We start from the raw sequence: 22,527 nt of genomic DNA, 5'->3' as shown, positions 1-22,527 counted from the left end.
CAGTGACGTGCCCATACACAAATGGACCCATTGGTCCAAATGGACCAATCCGCGGAGCCGTTACGTTAAGTCCGTGGATTGGTCCAAATTGACACACACACACACACACACACAATCTTTTCTCAGCTGCAGCTCCGCCGATTTCTCCTCCCTGAGACTATGGGCTCAGAACAGTCTCATAATACACACATGCACACAGAAGGATTCACACTTGTATTTCATGATCCGCAAAAGGATTCACACTTGTGTTTTTCAATGCACACACAAATGTGTTCCGTTTGAGACTCCCCTGACGGTCACCCGATTCGTACTTGTAATTTTTTCTATCTATAGCCAATCAGATGTCTCCTTCATTCTAAGCCAATCACATGAGCGCGTCCCCACGAGGGTATGATTTATTGCTTCATGACACTTCATATACGCATTTTGCGCTGTCCGGAGCAGGGTTTCCGCGGACAGAATTGATTTTACCGGACAAATTTGAAACTTACCGGTCATGTTTCAATAAGAAGAAGAAGAAGAAGAAGAATTGTGTAGCAGAGTTTCCGTTAGCAGGTAATTACCGGACTATGACCGGATATGGCTAATAACACGGGAGTAGGATCATCTATTTTTTCCTCTCTCCCTCCCTCTCTCCTGACAGCCCGTCAGTTTCTCATGCAGCTCGCTAAAACTTCACTCGCGTTTATGTCCATATCGATCAGATCCAGCTCTCCTGATCGGCCTTTATAGAGAGCACCGATCAAACTATTAAGAGTGAATATCGGCCGATAATGACCGGCGCCGCTCCCCCCCGTTGACAGTTCACTGTCTAGCACTGGCTTCGTAGTGCACTGATCGATTAGGCTAAGCTAACCTGTAGCTGCTCCCTCCACACTCACAACAACTTCATACAGACATAAATAAAGCAGCTGTATTCGCTATACAGGAAACACACATTTAAAACGGTTTTGCCTGCCGTTTTTGTGTACACAAGCATTCATTAATGGTTCGGAAAGTGGCACCTTAATAATATAAAGGCTTGTATTTGCGTGCATTTCCTGCTCGGAAAGTGGCAATGTACTGAGAGTGGAAGTGTCCTGAGATTAGCGCCTGGAGGCAGGCTCCATGGACCTGTCAGCTCCGGACAGCGCAATAGAGTGGCGAAGTCCCTTCCCTTCCGGTGGACCTCCATGGGACCTTATTTCGGAAAAATTATGTATTGAAGTCAATGGAGAGAGAAAGATTATCTTTCGATCCCGTTTGAATTGTGCCACGAATTACACATATGATGTTTGTCAATTTAAAAGATAATTTTGCAAGTCAAAAAAAAAAAAATGTGTCGTAAAACTGTGAAGTAACACATTTGTTTGTGTGAAACGCTCAATGAACTACATCTCTGGTCTCACAGAACAACACACGTCACCAAGATGGCCGTCACTACTGTCAACAAAACGATTGACTACCCTCACTATCACCACAATGAAACACGTCCTGAAGAATGTCATGCAAAGCTGCCTGCCTGCCTTCGATTCTCTCTGAACTGCCTGGTCGTTTTAATGTTTAATGTCAACCATTTGTGCAGATAGCATGAAGTAGAGAAGATCGCTAGCGTTAGCGTTAGCATTTCTCCCCCGGGCTTAAATTGTGTATTATAGAATGATCACACCGGTGACAGTACTATTCAAAGGGTTCACGAAATATGACTACTACTCTTACTGTTTAACATGTTGGGTTACTTCATGTTACTTCATATTAAGGCTAATAAAAATGACACGGCTGTAATGCTAACTAACGTGCTAGCTACTAGCTAGCTTGATCCAGACACTCCTAGTCCTTTCATCAGACGGGAAGCGAAAGAATGAGCAAGACCCATTGCTGGTATGATAACAACCTGGTACTAAGCACACAGGCATCTTGTGAAAGTTATCTTATCTTAGCCAGCGCCATATAGATAGATTATATCTATATGGCGCTGATCTTAGCTATTGTGACATCACTTACGCGACTCTGGGATTTGTAGTCTTTCTAGTTACGTATTTTTCATAGTCTTATATTTCAACAGTTTTACGACAAACTGTGACTTTTTTGACATGGAAATTATTTTTTAAGATTGACAAACATCATATGTGTAATTCATGGCACAATTCAAACGGGATCGAAAGATACGTTTTCTCTCTCCATTGACTTCAATACATTATTTTTCCGAAATAAGGTCCCATGGGGCAGAAGTAGATGGGCGTGACTTCGCCACTCTATAGAGTGGCGAAGTCCCTCCCCTTCCGGTTGAGCCCCATGGGACCTTATTTCGGAAAAGTTATGCATTGAAGTCAATGGAGAGAGAAAGATTATCTTTCGATCCCGTTTGAATTGTACCACGAATTACACATATGATGTTTGTCAATTTAAAAGATAATTTTGCAAGTAAAAAAAAAAGAAATGTGTCGTAAAACTGTGAAGTAACACATTTGTTTGTGTGAAACGCTCAATGAACTACATCTCTGGTCAACATTACAACACACGTCACCAAGATGGCCGTCACTACTGTCTTGTCAACACAACGACCCTCACTATCACCACAATGAAACACGTCCTGAAGAATGTCATGCAAAGCTGCCTGCCTGCCTTCCTTTGATTCTCTCTGAACTGCCTGGTCGTTTTAATGTTTAATGTCAACCATTTGTGCAGATAGCATGAAGTAGAGAAGATCGCCGATGCTAACGTTAGCGTTAGCATTTCTCCCCCGGGCTTAAATGGTGTATTATAGAATGATCACACCGGTGACAGTACTATTCAAAGGGTTCACGAAATATGACTACTACTCTTACTGTTTAACATTTTGGGTTACTTAATGTTACTTCATGTTAAGGCTAATAAAAATGACAAGGCTGTAATGCTAACTAACGTGCTAGCTACTAGCTAGGTAGCTAACTTGATCCACACACTCCTCTTTCATCAGACGGGAAGCGAAAGAACGAGCAAGACCCATTGCTGGTATAATAACAACCTGGTACTAAGCACACAGGCATCTTGTGAAAGTTATCTTATCTTAGCCAGCGCCATATAGATAGATTATATCTATATGGCGCTGATCGTATATATACGGTATTATACGTGTATCGTAGTGTCTCAATTGTGACATCACTTACGCGACTCTGGGATTTGTAGTCTTTCTAGTTTCGTATTTTTCAAAGTCTTATATTTCAACAGTTTTAAGACAAACTGTGACTTTTTTGACATGGAAATGATTTTTTAAGATTGACAAACATCATATGTGTAATTCGTGGCACAATTCAAACGGGATCGAAAGATAATCTTTCTCTCTCCATTGACTTCAATGCATAATTTTTCCGAAATAAGGTCCCATGGGGCGGAAGTAAGTGGGAGGGACTTCGCCACTCTATAGAGTGGCGAAGTCCCTCCCCTTCCGGTGGACCTCCAGGGGACCTTATTTCGGAAAAATTATGTATTGAAGTCAATGGAGAGAGAAAGATTATCTTTCGATCCCGTTTGAATTGTGCCACGAATTACACATATGATGTTTGTCAATTTAAAAGATAATTTTGCAAGTCAAAAAAAAAAAAATGTGTCGTAAAACTGTGAAGTAACAACCAACCCAGTCTCACGGCATTTCGTGTTATAGTCACGTTATTTAATCTATTGATTCGTGTGCACCACCACGATTATCCCCTTATTTTCGTGTCACACAGAACGATTTTAAAAGCAATGTATTTCTATTGGTAATGTGTTTCGTGCCTGCAACACGTCTTTTTCTCGGTCTGGTCGTGGAAGACCGGAAGCTGTGTGGTTCATAAAAACATGTTCTTACTCAATATCAAGCCACGATTATTGCTTTTATTTAAAATCGTATCATTTCGGACTTTTGTTGCCGTCTGTGAGGAAAAGAAATGGGGCTCAGAGCCTCAGGATACTGAAATCTGTATTTTAAAAATCTTTTTTTCCTTCTAATTTGTTATTCTTTTCAAAATAACACACTGTTATTTACTCAACAATAACACACAATTATCCTTGTTTTTATTTATTGGTTTAATTCGATAATCTCTGTCTTTTTTGACGTCTGTCAGGAACTGAATTTCAAAATAAAGTCCGAAACAATACCAGAAACAGATTTAGGACTTTTCAATAATCCTCAGCGGTGATTGGATGTTTTAGCCGCAATGCACGTAGGGATATGGTGTTTATGCACACGTTTCTTTCGTGTCAGAAAGCACGATTTTCAAAGTAATGCATTTTAAGTGGAAGAATTGTTCGTGTCTCCTCTTCGTGTCTCGGGAAGCCGGAAGCTGTATTATTTTCTAATGTTTATTTTTTTTAACCATAACGGGTACTTTACATAACATTGAGTCAAACTTATCCTTGTTTTGTTTATGTTAAATTGTTATTGTCGATCAATTGTCCATTTTATTTATTAAGGTTTAGGATATAGAGAGTCCCTCCCACTTACTTCCGTGGTATGGGACCTTATTCCGGAAAAGTTATGCATTGAAGTCAATGGGGAGAGAAAACTTATCTTTCGATCCCGTTTGAATTGTGCCATGAATTACACATATGATGTTTGTCAATCTTAAAAAATCATTTCCATGTCAAAAAAGTCACAGTTTGTCGTAAAACTGTTGAAATATAAGACTATGAAAAATACGTAACTAGAAAGACTACAAATCCCAGAGTCGCGTAAGTGATGTCACAATTGTTTACCTCCACCATTCAGATACCTAAGATCAGCGCAATATAGATATAATCTATCTATATGGCGCTGGCTAAGATAAGATAACTTTAACAAGATGCCTGTGTGCTTAGTACCAGGTTGTTATTATACCAGCAATGGGTCTTGCTCGTTCTTTTGCTTCCCGTCTGATGAAACGACCAGGAGTGGCTTGATCAAGTTAGCTACCTAGCTAGTAGCTAGCACGTTAGTTAGCATTACAGCCTTGTCATTTTTATTAGCCTTAACATGAAGTAACATTAAGTAACCCAAAATGTTAAACAGTAAGAGTAGTAGTCATATTTCGTGAACCCTTTGAATAGTACTGTCACCGGTGTGATCATTCTATAATACACCATTTAATTCCGGGGGAGAAATGCTAACGCTAACGTTAGCATCGGCGATCTTTTCTACTTCATGCTATCTGCACAAATGGTTGACATTAAACATTAAAACGACCAGGCAGTTCAGAGAGAATCAAAGGAAGGCAGGCTTTGCATGACATTCTTCAGGACGTGTTTCATTGTGGTGATAGTCAATCGTTTGTTGACAAGACAGTAGTGACGGCCATCTTGGTGACGTGTGTGGTTGACCAGAGATGTAGTTCATTGAGCCTTTCACACAAACAAATGTGTTACTTCACAGTTTTACGACACATTTTAATTTTTTTGACTTGCAAAATTATCTTTTAAATTGACAAACATCATATGTGTAATTCGTGGCACAATTCAAACGGGATCGAAAGATAATCTTTCTCTCTCCATTGACTTCAATGCATAACTTTTCCGAAATAAGGTCCCATGGGGCTCAACCGGAAGGGGAGGGACTTCGCCACTCTATTTGCCAGGAGAAGGGAGACCGTCGGAAACCGGAAGCTGTATTATTTTTAATGTTTTTTTTTTTTTTTATTTTATTCATTTTTATAACCATAACGGGTACTTTACACAACATTGAGTCAAACTTATCCTTGTTTTAATCCTTGTTTTATTTATGTTAAATTGTTGTTGTCGGTTAATTTTCCATTTTATTTATTAAGGTTTAAGATATCATTAGTCTTTTATTTTATTATTATCATGCTTGATGTTTACACTTTTCTGCATTTTATAAGGCAATATATACTTTTTTGTTTTTGTCTGTAGGCTACTTAGGTTATTAAATAGTTATTGTGTCAAAATATAGGAAATGTATTAATATTTTATTGTATAATCGGTACAGGAAATTACATAATTCAGAGCACCACCTATTGGCCAAAGACCGCTGCCACCGGCATTGCGATCCATCTTCTGACAAAGTAAGTTGTGTCACTAAAGTCTGATGCATGATTTAATAATTGGGGCTTTTTTTTAAGCCTTTTCTCGCATAGTTCATCATACATAATGAACTGTTCTAAGTCTGAGAAATGCTTCCGCCATAATCAGCAAAGCAACATTAATGTGAAATTATTCTTGCGGGCGGCTAGCTAGCTAGCTCACGTTCAACATAAGCTTAAACTAGTTTAGCTACATTTATATCAGCTCATAAGTGGTGTGTGGAAAATATTTGTCTTAATTACGGCTACATACGTCGGTGTTAAAGTGTGAGTTATACGTTATTTTAATCGCTTTTGTTTGACACATGACAGTGCTGCCAAGCGGACATTTAACATATGTTTGGGGGGGAGGGGCATAGTCCATGTGCACGGCCATGTGCTTGTTACGAGTCTGAAACAGGAAACACGTAAATGAACTCACTCAGTCTGTCTAAAGTAGTTAAACCGTCACAATGTGCATTTAAAAAAGCTAGTTTCACTACATAATTCACTTTTTCTGTTCTCTCCTGCAGCTCCTGTACCCACACCACAAACCCATACACTGATCTACACCATCATAAAACCAACGGCACTTTTAAGAGCCAAACTCTCCCTATCTCCCTATCCAGCTCTCTTATATCTATCATCTATTTCTTTATTCACCCTTCTATCTATTCTGTGTACTTCTCTACTTTCCTGTGTTTGTCAGTCTGTCTGTTTGTAATCCTGTGTTAATCATGCCAGGTGGGTCTACAAAAAAGACATGTCCCTTCTGTCAGAACATTTTATTTTGTGCACAGAAGATCTGTGCACATTGCCTTAAGGAGCAGCCAAAAAAGCTGCGCCTTGAGAAGAAGCTCAAGCGGTTTGATGAGAAGCGAGAGGATTGGGTGTCTGGGCGGAAGAAGAACCACAACATTGCTTCCATCAAGGATGAAGCCATTGTCTTGGTATGTACACTTTTTACTGTATGTTAATGCCCGGACACACCAAGCTGACACCAAAGAACTGACACAGACGACCCCCGACTGTTTGCCAATATATTGGGCCAGGATAAAGTTGAATGTTGTTTTTATATACATTTATTTCTTAATGATGTTTGTATCTTATTAACCAATATACACTTTGATATCAACTTCAAATATAGATATTATTGCAAAGGTATTATTTAATATTCTCTTTTCTTTCAATTTGAAAACTACTCTTATCTTAACTTTCACAGCCAAGGGACACTATTTTAATTTAACTTTCACATTTAAATAAACAGAGCACTTCCTTCACTTCCATGTTGTGTTCCATTCTTGCTTATGTACACACTTTTAGACATTAAAGGTAGGGTAGGTAAGTTTGAGAAACCAGCTTGAGTGCGCTAGAATTTGAAAATACACAACCGGAGAAAATCTGTCACTTCTTCACAGAGCCCCTCCTCCAACACACACGAACGCGCACATGACCAATGAGGGCACGAGATAAGTTTGTGCACAGATGGAAGGCTGACAGGCAGGTAGACCATCCAGTTATTTTAGCCTGGCCGGCTCAGATGATTGGTCGTGCTTTTTACAGTACTACAGCTTCCACAGATGACATTCTTTTATGGATCTTTTGTCAAAGCACTTCAGATATTCATTGCTATCGGGATGTTAAGAGCATTCCATGGAATATAACAAGTGTATCTCGAGCCGGTTTCTCAAACGTACCTACCCCACCTTTAATAAGACTACATCATTGTATGTTACTACTCTATATTACTCTTACGACTGCAGCCACAACATACGGGAACGTTTTACATTGCAGCACGCAATTTCAATTTCAACAGTGTCAAGCTATGCTTGGATTGTGTTACATTTTTAATTATGCAATACTCATTGTGTACACAAGTGTTAACTGTTAATTGTTGAGTGGTCACACATTTGCATCTTATTGTACTTTAACTTTAAGATTATCAGGGTTTGAACTGGGACTCAGGATACTGATTTATTTGTATTTTGTGTTTGTCTATAAAATATTTTTCTGCTTCTACTGTGTAACCCTTCCTGGTAAATACATGATTCTGCAAAAGCTAAACTCAGCATCTAGGTTTATGAATGGCATACAACTAGATGCTGTCATCAGTAATGTTATAGTTGTAGTTATATAGTGGTTTCCATTTCTTTAAACAGTAAATATATTATTTTGTCATTACAGCTTGAGAAACTCCATGCCATTGGCTTTAAACCAGTGCTGCTTCTTGGCAAGGAGACCAGGAAGAAGGAGGTCAAATGTGAAATCCTAACCCCTCGCTGCACACTGACCACCTATGCCCAGGATTACCTTGACAAGATAGGCACTTTTTATGAGTTCCTTTGTGAAGGTGAGATGCTTGGACTATATCTTCACAGTTCACAGTATTGTGTACACAAAATGTTTGTATCAATGTTAAACTCTTCTAGGGATGGTTCACCCCTAAAACATGTTCAGTCAACGAGTCCTTACCTCCCTGACAGTATAAACGTTGGAGAGCTTAACATTTCCTTATAACCAACACAGTTATATGGAATGAGTTTGGATCAACTCATTTAATAAAGTCAGTTAAGTTAACAACAACTTACAGCGACTGTTTTCAATCCATCCAAATCTTGTGGGACAACAACTTGATCCAGTATTTATCCTTTGATACAGCCAGAAAGCAGTCATTCGAGCCATTTATTTGGGTTTGGCAAACTATATTTTTGTGAGACAACTAACACACATCCTTTCTACCTGTTAACTGTCACTATTTTTAGCTGCAAAGTATTACAAAAGTTGAAAGTAATTGCAAAATATTTAGGGATATGGACAACGTTTGACTGTTTATTATTTTAGCAAACTACATACAATAAATACATTTTGAAACACTGAGTATGTAGCCTAATGAGACATGGCTTACTCTGCAGAGGGGACTTGTGGACATTTAACTGTTATTTATCAGGAAATAGGTAGGCAAGTTTACTTGAATTTGAAAAACCATTTTGGGGTATTGTGCTACCACTTGCGCATTCATTGTATACAAATTGAAAGTTGTTAATGTCAAGGTAGTTGGGTTTGATGACTGAAATGTAGTTTTAGGCTTGAGCCATCCCTTAAGCAATTTCCTTTTAGCAAACCGTTCCTAAACTGTTTGCTTTATCAACGCCCAAAAGGGAGAAATGTTTTGAGGTTAATGGTAAGAGCACAATACATGAAGACGATCCCAGTTGACCACATATTCAGTTTGGCAGTTCTGTATTAAGGTCATGTTTCTCGGGTTGTAAACAAAAGCAGTTATCCAGTGCATCCAGAGGTCCCTTTACATTACATTTAGCAGACGTTTTTATCCAAAGCGACTTGCTACTTATTTGATTGCACTTATGCAAAACACGTTTGCGTCAGTCTTATAAATTCTGAACAAAATGTGTGGATGTAAATAATGTAAGGGAACATACATGCACACGTCTATATGTTGTCTACCGACAAATTGACATATCACATCACATGGAATGTAGACACAAATCGGAAGAATAATATCGCAAAAACAAAACCATAAATGGTTGACTTGATAAATACCACTATTACTGCTATTAACTTTGACTGCACACAGTCCTATGACATGACGAGTATATTTTTGACCCTGTCTGGAAACATACCTTAAGCACGCTGTATTTCTTATTTCTAGATATATGAGTTAACCTCTTTGTCTTAAGCAAGTCAAGACCAACATTTGTTTAACTTGCACAGGTTGGACACAGGACTCCACTGGCCAGGGGGTTGCGGAAGATCCTGAGGAAGAGACAGTCACGCTGAACCTCACACCCTGTGACCCATCTGAACCAGAAAACAACTGGCAGGAGGCAGGGACGTCAGAGACAAGCACTGTGCAGGTGGAGGTGCTGAAGACCCCCCCCCCCGTGAAGCAGTGTACCACCAAAGAGGTAGGGCAGGAGGCAGGGACGTCAGAGAGCCAGGTGCCAGAGACAAGCACCGTGCAGGTGGAGGTGCTGAAGACCCCCCCCCGTGAAGTAGTGCACCATCATAGAGGTGGGGCAGGAGGAGCAGCCCCAGCGGGATGATCTGAGACAGGCTACCACCACGGAGGGGCCAGGTAATAAAATAGATAGATCGAATCGGAGGGATGAAACCCTCTTTAATGGTCACACATGCAGAGCACACAGCACACACAGTGACATTTGTTCTCTGAGATTTGCAGCTTTTATATTTATAAAAGTCAAGAGTGTTTTCCGATATCTTCCTAAAAGATTATTGTAGGTAACTTGTTGACAAGTCATGCTTCTACAATATCTCAAAACACTTAATTGCACTTCTTGCATTTTTGGGAATAATGATTGGTCCAATAGGTAAATAATAATAACAACAATAGCTTAATCTAAATAACAATTTCACCTACAACTTCATAAATATGAAAGGAAAATGGGATACTTGGGTATGTGTATATCCTTAGGTACTTGGATATAAATAAATATTAAACATTTAGAAAAATACAGTCTTTCATTCCTGAACAGACATGTGGTTACTATATGGTTATACCTTTTTCACACAAAAATGCAAAGCAACAGCAGGCTTACTATACATTTGATAAATCACAAAATAAAACTCATGTCATTTTGTTTACACACAGAAAGGGTCTTACATTGTAGCGTTGAGCAGTAGGTCGATTACATCAAAATGATTTGGCACTTGTCCATATATTGTACGAGAGGTTGATATCATTAATATTGTGGTCTACCTAAAGCAATCCCTGACCCTAGGGTTTGAAAAGGGGTTTTTGTCACACAATGTATCACTGTGGGAGCCGCTATATAGAGCACTGTGATACAACTCCATACAAAAACTCCACCCAGTACACTGACTGACATGACAACACACACATGTTGCTCTGTGTTTGTAATCTTATAATCTAATCTTGTAAAAGGAACCATCAGTGCAATAGTTTTTTAATATCACCTTGCTTTAGATTCAAGGGATTTGGGGGGATTACCTGATCTTCTCTTTCTTGACGCACAGTGATATTGAGTATTTTAGTTCAGGTTTTTGTATTGCCCAATATCACTGTGGTTGCCATACGATCCACAGTGCTACATGCTCATACAAAAACCCTTGCTTGATACAGTGCATTGTATTTCTCTCCCTTTTTTTCCAATATCTGCTTTTATCTTATTTTTTGCTTTCTCTTTTGGTGTTATTTATGTACATTTAAACATCAAAGCAAATTCCTTTTACCATCCTTACCAAATTCTGACTCATTTTTTGTAAGGTAATTTATAAGCCCATGTTGCCTAACAGTAATTGATTACATTATTTTCAATTATCATACATCTGTGCTTCTCATGAGGAGGTTATGTAGGTCACATATCTCACCTCCTGGTTTCCTTATTAGCACCACATGTCCTCCAGTGGAAAGGGGTTTTTGTCACACAATGTATCACTGTGGTTGCTATACTGCACTGTGATATGACTCCATACAAAAACTCCACCCAGCACACTGGCTGTCACAACACTCACACTTGCTTTGAACCCTTTCATTTTAGTTGATGATTTTACGATTTAATCCTAGAACAGAATCACCTGTACAAGTGTCTCCTTTTGTTTAGTTTTTTTAATAATGTAAAAAATATGAGTTTCACTAATAGTTATAAAAGAAAATGCATATACAAACTAAGTATACATGTGAATGAGAAACACATTGCATGAAACATGGAAAATAGGCTCTGACAGAAGATTACATATTTTCATACTCATTATATTTTGGTACAGGTATATCATCCTGTTTATCATATTTAAAAATACTGCCCAGTCTTTTATAGAACAGAATATATCTTTGTTGTCATCATACAAAGTTTAACGACATTTCTTTGGCATCTCTCACTGCAGTAATGAAAATAGACACAAATAAATAAATAAATAAAAGCAGATGTAGCAGCAATGACAGGGTAATGCAATAAAATGTTATAACAATGTGCATATTATTAATTCTTAAGTACTACGTTTGTGAAATGTATTCAAACTCACTCTATTTTCTTCAAGTCACAGCTTCCTATAATTGTTTGCATATCTTTCATCTAAACTCTAAAGTTTACGGAGCTTTGCCAGAGGTTTTTGTAACTGTGTCAATCACTGTGGCTGCCCCCGTAGACACAGTGAAACACCACTGTGCAAAAACCTGTGCCACTGTAGCTCATCCCCTTCTCTGAAGTACACGGCTAATAAAATGGCTACTTTTAAAATGATTCATTTAGATAATTAATAAAAAGAAAAATGGGATTGTAATAACCACTGTACATACCTTTTGTATTTGTATTCATTCACATTGTTCAATGGCCGTACTAAATGACTTTGAACATGCAGAATATTCCAATAATGAAAGTCTTTTAATATTTTTTCAGACACATGATACTGTTGATGAGATTTTGTATAGTGCTACTATTATACTGTATGGTATGGCAGCCCACTTTTTACAGTAAATTGACCTCAATATCAACAAAAATTTGAAGAAATTATTAACCTTAATTCTCATGGCTTTTAAATATTAAGAAAGTTACAGCATAAACATGCATAAACCTTTACCAAAGTGTAGCTGCTTGTCCCTTATTTACAATAAACAGCAACACAACAACTATTCTTCTTTTCATTTAAATAATTATGATTTAAAATTATTCCTGGACCGTTTTAAGATTTGAATAATAATCACATTTTTAAGATTTAGTTAAATGTTTGGGAATGTAGGCTATCAGGGTTTTTTTCAGCAGCAGTAACATTTATATATATATTCTTCTGAGCCTGAAAATAATATTATTTTTAATAAGCTTCACATGGACTGGGGCAAAGAACTGTTGCAAATACTGTCGGATCACACTTTATTGTAATTGCGATGTAGTTTTAGACAGAAATGTGCTGTTTTACAGAGTGGGATCAGTACACTAGAAGCCTGCAGATGGCAGCAAAGCACTATCTTTAAATTAAAAGATCACCACTGTCGAGGCACCTAGAGATCAGGCTGCTGCTTTGTTTGCTTACTATCATCAATCACTTTTTGAAATGTTTTTTGATTGTCTTCCTAGTCTGGTCCTATTCATTAAATATAAAGTATTTTAGGCCAAAAAATGTATTGGATTGTAATAATAACCACTGTAGATACTTAAACAAATAACATTGTTCAATGGCAGGATTTACTAACTAGTTGGATTTTGAACATGCAGAATATTCCATTGATGAAAGTATTTGACTAACTTTGATATAATGGTGAAAATATGTGTTTCTTGCAGTTAAATGTTAAATGATAGAAATGTGCTCTTTTTTACAGAGTGGGGTCAGTGCACATAGAAGCCTGTAGATGGCAGCATATCGCTATCTTTAACTTCAAAGGTCACCACTGTACAGGCACCTGGAGGTCAGTCTACTCTGCTTTGTTTGCTTACTATCATCACTTTTTGTGGGTTTACTGGGTCATAAAATGCGGAATTCTAAGCAATGTTCTTCCCAGTCTGGTCCTATTCGTTAAATATACAGATGAAGCGTCTTATTTTGGACAGTTTAAAGTGCGAGGGTCGTGATCGGTTCATGCACGTTCCGTGATGGCCGGCCGGCCCCCAGTCAGACTTGATACCGCCCCCATGATAAATACATTTAATTATTGTGAAGCCAGCTGCAATGGATCATTGATCCACCAGGGGGTGCAGTGGGGTTCCACACTGGAGTCATGTGAAATCAACTTCTAAATAATAGATGTTTAGTCGGAAAAAACGAACGAGCCGGCTCTCCCGATTTTTAATCCTAATTTAATCATCATCATTGATGTTTATGTTCGCCGAATTGACATGAAATCACTGACAAATATGAATATTCTGTATTCAACTTCATTGAAACGATCAGGATGGGTGTTATTTTTCCCCACAATGACCAAGTCGCTGCAAATGATCCCATGTATTACATGTACATGGCCACATTCTCAACAAAGTTACGTAACGAAACATTCTGTATTCCTTGCTTACTTTTTATTTAATGCTTTATAACAGCTGGAATAGTTCGTTTAGAACAGGCACCTCACTCGCAATCTGCTCCTCCGCAACGCCTACCACCTACCTCCGGCTGAAATTATGAATGTACAGTAAGGCATAGTAATCATAGATAACACGGCAGGGTCCGTTACAGTTTGTTTTCATCTGATTTCAAATATTTCAAATGTCTGAAGTTAATAAATACATTCTCAGTGTTCAAGTCAATAATAGTCATATAAGAAAAGTACTGATCTAATAACAGAGATTTTATAAGGACTTTTCAATGTTCGACATCGCTCATGTGAAATACAGTAAACTGGATGTTGTGGTGCCGAGAGGCGGGGTATCAAAAGTACAAGCTAAACTTTTATTTAGCATCTGAACACACTTGTAAACAACGTGATGCCCGGGAAGCGAAGACCCGGCGGAAACAGCTGGTCTGGTTCACTAAAATGTCCGTGTACAGTATATCTGGTACTAATGTATAGCGGATCTTTGTTAAGATCCATATGTCAGTAGAGATGGGATGGCAGAAGGTGCTATATATATATATATATATATATATATATATATATAATTCCAAAGCTGGTAAAGACCTTTCAAATTTAGCAATAATAGTCATATAAGAAAAGTACTGATTTGTTCTTGAATCAACTTTTTTTATGGAAAATGTTTTATGTAATTTTATTTCATTTTAAATAAAATGAAAGACATTCACAGTTAATGTAATTAGATATACATTATTAATGCCATACATTTTTAAATGTAATTAGATATACATTATTAATGCCATACATTTTTGCATAAATATTTATTCAGTATGATAGCTGTCGAACAGAAGTTAAATCCATTTCTCACTTATTCTGACAATGTACTTAACCCCAAATAAAAGAACCCAATAAAAATAGTTGTTAAATAATAGTGAAGTCACGTTGTAATAACAATAACTCATCTCTCTCGGTTTTTTTTGTTTTCTTTGTGTGCTTTGCCAAAAGCCACTGTGTCAAGTGTCCTAGTTGGGTTACCGTAACGAACAGCAGCCGGCTCTCGATTTTTAATCCTAATTTAATCGTTTATGTTTGCCTTGCCGAATTGACATGAAATCACTGACAAATATGAATATACTGTATTCAACTTCATTAAAATGTTATTAACGTGCCTAAACTCAGTAATTCACTAAAAATTACTGATCCCTCTGCGTCGCGGAGGGATCTTGATCCCTGGGTGTTATTTTTCCCCATAATGACCAAGTCGCTGCAAATTATCCCGCTTATTACATGGCCACATTCTCAACAAAGTAACGACATGACTCCCAATATTAATTAAAATGCTTTTATGGATTTAGAAAATATTTTTATTGATTTAAAACATAGTTCTATGTATTGATTTAAATTTACATGCATCCGCTAAGAAAAATAGTCCGTTGTTACCGTTTTTTAAACAGTCAGAATGAAACGGCAGCTCTCAGCTGTGTGTTCACACTCCTAACTCTGATCTTTCTTTTCCAACAGTTAAGTTAACTGTAGGTTACTCTGAGTGACAAGCTTACAGTTAGTGAAGTAACACTTTTTTTTTGTGAGTCACGACCTCGCTGTTTCATTCTAACATAACGCTCCAAATATGACTGTTTCCACTCGGACTTCAATACAGCAACACCATTGTTTGGTTTCTATGGTAGCGTGTCTCTTTAGTAGCGTGCACTCCTTTCCTGTAAATTACAGGTCCAGCCAGGCAAAACAGTAATATGAAATATGAACGTTAGTTTTTAACTGAAATGATCAAATAAAGTCAAAATGTCACAGTGTTTACAAACATTGACCATACCGTTCACCAGCCCCCACCCCACTCTTTGTTTAAAACGAATTGGCCATCGGAATGTGTGTGTCCCAACCCCCCCCCTGTGATATCTCTTCACAGGGGGGAGAGAGTTAGACGCTCGTGAATTGTCAGCCGCGGAGAAGTGAATCACAGTGATCTGCTATTTTAAAGTAAATTCAACACATATCGACCCTAAATATAGCATATATTAAGAACGAGAAAGTGTTAACATCGTTTTTTGTAAACATATGACCAATGTGCGAGGGTGATGACATCAGAGCATCGTCGTATGGGCTTAGCCCCGGACAGGTACAACAGGTATTCACTCAGAGGGGGGTAGTTAACCATTTACATGTCAAAAAGCAACATACAGTAGGCGGGTGGGGGATGGTGAACGTTTACATTTCTCTACAGCAGTGGTTCCCAAACTTTTTATGCCCAAGGCACACCAAAGGACAAGTAAAAATCTCAAGGCACACCTATTGTGCGAAATAGCCCTTATAACACGTGTTATCACTCATATCATGTAAAATATCTGTAAATGTGCATAATTATTTACTAATGCCAAATAAAATGTATAGATAGAACAATCAGTGGTTCAAGTTAGTATATTCCTCAGTGTAACATATCCACTAGTTGCAAAGCTTAAACATTTTTATATATTTTTTTATTTTAAGGGAAAGGATGTTTTCACTACTCAGTTTGTCAACTATGTTACGGACAAACTTGATGTCATTACAATCATTTGATTAAGTCCTGCACTTCAAGTAAAATCAAATTTGAAAGGCTCTTGAGTCTATTCTACCATATATCCAAAGATTTTTTAAAGTTTAAAAAATAATTGTATTAAAGTTTTGTTTTTTCATGTGATATGTTCAGCACTGTCATTAAGTTTAGGGATATTTTGTATTATAAAACTACCATACAGGTCATTTTGATAGTTTTAAGAGATGTCATGTAAAACTCCAACCTGTGTAGATATACATTATACTATAAAGGATATCAGAAGCACTATTTTAGATATTTTAAATTTGAAAAAATGAGGTGCAACATAGTTGACAATGAAAGTCAAACATTTGACGCAGATAACATAGTTGACTGGACACATTATTAACCATCAGCACTATGTTAATTTCAAGGCAGAAGTGCAAAATTCCATTGATAATGATGTGTAATGACGTCTACATGTCGTACAAATTGTCAACTAGGTTACCTGTCAACTAAGTTACTACAGTTATTACAGTACTGGGTAACTCAGTTGACAGGTAACCTAGTTGACAATTTCCCTATTTTGACCCATCATTTCAATGGTAGGCCTTGCCTGGATGACCACATGTCATTTTCTTGAACAGGTTAACATCACATTTGCACATATAATTGAATTAAAATCATTAAACAATTGTAAACCATAACAATGTACGTAACATTGTTGATTGTCAATGAGTATATTAATTGACCATGTGCTATTATACATAAAATATTGTAAAAATGTAGAGGACAATCACCACAGTGTGTTCAAAATGTCTGCCAAAGAGGAACATGGCATCATGTGATGCTGGTGACATGGTATTGGGACAAACAATTTTTGAGTTAAAGGGGGAAGTTCTGTTAGTAACATAGTTGACAGAACTTTTGCGGACATTCATATATTAAGATATTTAAATTATTTAAAGGGGGAAATCAATTAAAAATATGTTATTATTCTTTAGTATTTAGACTTTTGAAATAAATGAATCATTTTTTAAATTTACTTTAATGGTTTTTATTCATTATTTTGAATCCAAGACACCCTCAACTGAAAAACGGACATAGCAAAAACTGACAATTTAAGAACATCATGACACATTTCAAGCTAAATAAAGCATAGGATGCACATAATGTTTGTGTGATATTATAACATGCTTTCCAATAATAGGCAAAATATGATATTTTTGAAGAAAATAGTTAGAATAATTATAATTATCATCAATGGACATCAATGGACATGGAATGTACCCTAAATTGTAGAATCACTCAGCAGTTACATACACCAAACCTTCCAGTTATATTCCTATCAATATTATGAAGGCTTTTACAGAAGGGTTTGGTCATATATAATTCATAGCCTGAATTATATAACATTTTATACCTAAAAACATGGTGAAAATTGATATTTTAGGGCTGTTGACAGTATTTTCTGATTTATGGAGTGATACAAAGAGATATCCAAAATCCCTTCTGTAAAAGCCTTAGATACTAATATGACTACAAAATGAAACAATAATTTTGATCCTGGCTTTATCCAAAGTTCAGATTTCGGTTCCTGAAATGTGTTAAAATATGCGCATATTTCATGAGATAATGGTTCATTTGGATATTTAAACATGCTATTTCAGAAAACTTGTAATACAAAAAACAATTGCCTTATTGTAAGTAATTAACTGGAGAAATATTTAGCTGATATCTTTAAGTTAAAAATACCCTATTCACCTGGGGTGTCTCGCCTTAATTAGATGTTTGATAAGTGCAGATCACATAGTAAAACACGTACACAGATACATTATTTTGTATTTTTATTAAATTCGACAATGTCAATTTCACTTTCCACTATGTCCACCGTTGTTTTTCACAACCAATGGCAGAACTTTATTGAGGCCTGTAATTAGTCAACTACAGGTCTCTTGAGTCAGTCTTTTTCTTCCAAAAAGCTTGTGACAAGATGTTATTGCTCTTGGGGCATTAAAAACAAGATTTTAACTTTAGTTTTTTATATAATATCTGCATTTTCTATTGTGAAAAACTAAGTCTTAGTTATTTAATATATAGCGCCATCTCCTGGTTAAACCCTGAAATTGGAGAATAGTGGGAGGGCCTAACATTCCTGAATACTGGTCTTTGGCAGGCAACTGGCTGGCAACTGGCTGGCAGTCGGCAGGAAGCTGTATGCTGGGGTCCAAAATAAGAGGCTCCATCTGTACATGCTTGAGTAATTCTGCTTCTCATTTAATTTAGGAGGATATTACACACTTTTGTTAGCACAAAAGACCTCGGGCTCAACAGCGCCCTCTGTGACTGGATCCTGAACTTCCTGACGGGCAGACCCCAGGCAGTGCGGGTGGGAAATATCACATCCTCCACCCTGATTCTCAACACCGGTGCCCCTCAAGGCTGCGTGCTCAGCCCTCTCCTCTACTCCCTGTTCACCCACGACTGCGTGGCCACACACAGCTCCAACACCATCGTGAAGTTTGCTGATGACACGACCGTCATCGGCCAGATCACAGACGATGACGAGACGGCATACAGAGAGGAGGTCGAAAACCTGACATCTTGGTGCCAGGAGAACAACCTCCATCTCAACATCAGCAAAACAAAGGAGCTGATTGTGGACTACAGGAAGCAGCAGGGAGAGGGACACGCCCCCATCGCCATCAATGGGACTACGGTGGAGAGAGTCAAAAGCTTCAGGTTCCTTGGGGTCCACATCACTGAGGACCTGACATGGTCTCTTCACACCACCACCATCACCAAGAAAGCTCGACAGCGGCTCTTCTTCCTCCGCAGGTTGAGGAGGTTCAAAATGGATTCCAGGATACTCTGCAACTTCTACAGGTGCACGATAGAGAGTATCCTCACTGGCAGCATGACGGCCTGGTACGGCAGCTGCACCGACCTCGATCGTAAGGCTTTACAGAGGGTGGTGAAAACTGCACAGCACATCACCAGGACGGAGCTGCCATCCATGGAGGACCTTTACTCCCAGCGGCTCAGGAAGAAATCACTACGGATTATCAAAGACCCCCATCACCCCAGCCACAAACTGTTCTTTCTGTTGCCGTCTGGCAGACGTTACCGCAGCATCCTGGCAAGGACAAGAAGATTCGGAGACAGTTTCTTCCCGCGGGCAGTGAGACTGTTAAAAAATTGAACTGTTGAAACAACTTCAAACATTCAACTGCTACTCAGTAGTATGTATCTAATACCTAATATATATATATATCATTCCAATAACTTGTATATAGACTCATACTGCACTATTCCACATCATAACTTTACTTCATTTTTATAACTATTATTATTTTTGTATTGCTCATGCTCTTATTGTTATTATGTTATGTTATTATGTTGCATTGTTGGAGAAGCCTGTGACATAAGATTTTCAACTGCATAATTACTCTGTAGCTATGTCAGATTGACAATAAAGAACCTTGAACCTTGAACCATTCCCATAATTTATAGCCATTGTTCAGGTGTATATGCAACACGACAGATGAAGAAAAGAAAATATTAGAAAACTATTGCTCTGATGGTTCCTTTTACAAGATTAGATTATAAGATTACAAACACAGAGCAACATGTGTGTGTTGTCATGTCAGTCAGTGTACTGGGTGGAGTTTTTGTATGGAGTCATATCACAGTGCAGTATAGCAACCACAGTGATACATTGTGTGACAAAAACCCCTTTCCACTGGAGGACATGTGGTGCTAATAAGGAAACCAGGAGGTGAGATATGTGACCTACATCAGGGGTTTTCAAAGTGTGGGAAGGTGAGCCTCCCCTCAGAACATAAGAACAGCCGCGCCCCCCCCTCCCAATTATTATTGCTATTATTATTATTATTATTATTGTTGTTGCTATAATGCAGGGGTATTATTATCCAGTGGAATGCCCTTACCTACTGGCCTAGTTAAATCAAAGTGGTTACTTATTTTTGTCTGGGCAGTGTAGTTTTACACACCGTCTTACATGACTTTCTCAGGGCAGAACCCCACAAAGAAAAAGATATATGTACACACGTAAGGTCATCATCTTAACAGTTTTTTATGCTCGAGTCATCCGTGAGCAGAGCATCAAGTTGGCTATTACAGCTGAATGCGGCGATTACCATCTTGTTCAGCAAAACGCCTCACAAACGTATTAAGATCCAAAGCTTTAGTGCGTTTTGATTCAATGCTGAGTACAGCCAAACTTGACAGTCTCTTCTCTGTCATTGTAGACCGCAAATACCTTATTCCTTCCGTGTACTTGGGTCCGAATGCTTTTCGTTTTCTGCCGCCCGTTCAATTGAAATCGCCGCCAATCACATTTCCTCGCTCGCGCCAGGGTTACAAGGCTCGCGTCTTGTGCTGCATTCACTTGCACTCGGACATCAGGGATTTTCTCTGATAAATGTCCGATGAGCCACAACTTTTATTTCAAAACAAAGCTGCCAACTGGGGTGGCCAGACGCTGTCTCCTCTCTCACTTTAGGTAACTTCACTAAAATTCGATCCATGTTGCCGCTCGCATAAAGTTAGCTGAAGTTAACGAGCTAGATTTCACTGTTTCACTTTATTTTTTTCTCACGCTGCGCCTCCCCTGAAGCTCTCTGGCGCCCCCCAGGGGAGGCGCGCCTCACACTTTGAAAACCGCTGACCTACATAACCTCCTCATGAGAAGCACAGATGTATGATAATTGAAAATAATGTGATCAATTACATAGGATTTTGTTAGGCAACATTGGCTTATAAATTACCTTACAAAAAATGAGTCAGAATTTGGTAAGGATGGTAAAAGGAATTTGCTTTGATGTTTAAATGTACATAAATAACAGCAAAAGAGAAAGCAAAAAATAAAAGATAAAAGCAGATATTGGAAAAAAAGGGAGAGAAATACAATGCACTGTATCAAGCAAGGGTTTTTGTATGAGCGTGTGGCACTGTGGATGGAGTGGGAACCACAGTGATATTGGGCAATACAAAAACCTGAACTAAAATATTCAATATCACTGTGCGTCAAGAAAGAGAAGATCAGGTAATCCCCCCAAATCCCTTGAATCTAAAGCAAGGTGATATTAAAAAACTATTGCACTGATGGTTCCTTTTACAAGATTAGATTATAAGATTACAAACACAGAGCAACATGTGTGTGTTGTCATGTCAGTCAGTGTACTGGGTGGAGTTTTTGTATGGAGTTGTATCACAGTGCTCTATATAGCAGCTCCCACAGTGATACATTGTGTGACAAAAACCCCTTTTCAAACCCTAGGGTCAGGGATTGCTTTAGGTAGACCACAATATTAATGATATCAACCTCTCGTACAATATATGGACAAGTGCCAAATCATTTTGATGTAATCGACCTACTGCCCAACGCTACAATGTAAGACCCTTTCTGTGTGTAAACAAAATGACATGAGTTTTATTTTGTGATTTATCAAATGTATAGTAAGCCTGCTGTTGCTTTGCATTTTTGTGTGAAAAAGGTATAACCATATAGTAACCACATGTCTGTTCAGGAATGAAAGACTGTATTTTTCTAAATGTTTAATATTTATTTATATCCAAGTACCTAAGGATATACACATACCCAAGTATCCCATTTTCCTTTCATATTTATGAAGTTGTAGGTGAAATTGTTATTTAGATTAAGCTATTGTTGTTATTATTATTTACCTATTGGACCAATCATTATTCCCAAAAATGCAAGAAGTGCAATTAGGTGTTTTGAGATATTGTAGAAGCATGACTTGTCAACAAGTTACCTACAATAATCTTTTAGGAAGATATCGGAAAACACTCTTGACTTTTATAAATATAAAAGCTGCAAATCTCAGAGAACAAATGTCACTGTGTGTGCTGTGTGCTCTGCATGTGTGACCATTAAAGAGGGTTTCATCCCTCCGATTCGATCCATCTATTTTATTACCTGGCCCCTCCGTGGTGGTAGCCTGTCTCAGATCATCCCGCTGGGG

This window comes from Trematomus bernacchii, unplaced genomic scaffold, assembly GCF_902827165.1.
Source record: "Trematomus bernacchii unplaced genomic scaffold, fTreBer1.1, whole genome shotgun sequence".
Classification (NCBI taxonomy): Eukaryota; Metazoa; Chordata; class Actinopteri; order Perciformes; family Nototheniidae; genus Trematomus; species Trematomus bernacchii.
The sequence above is the reverse complement of the archived record's forward strand: the minus strand, read 5'-3'. Positions refer to the sequence as shown.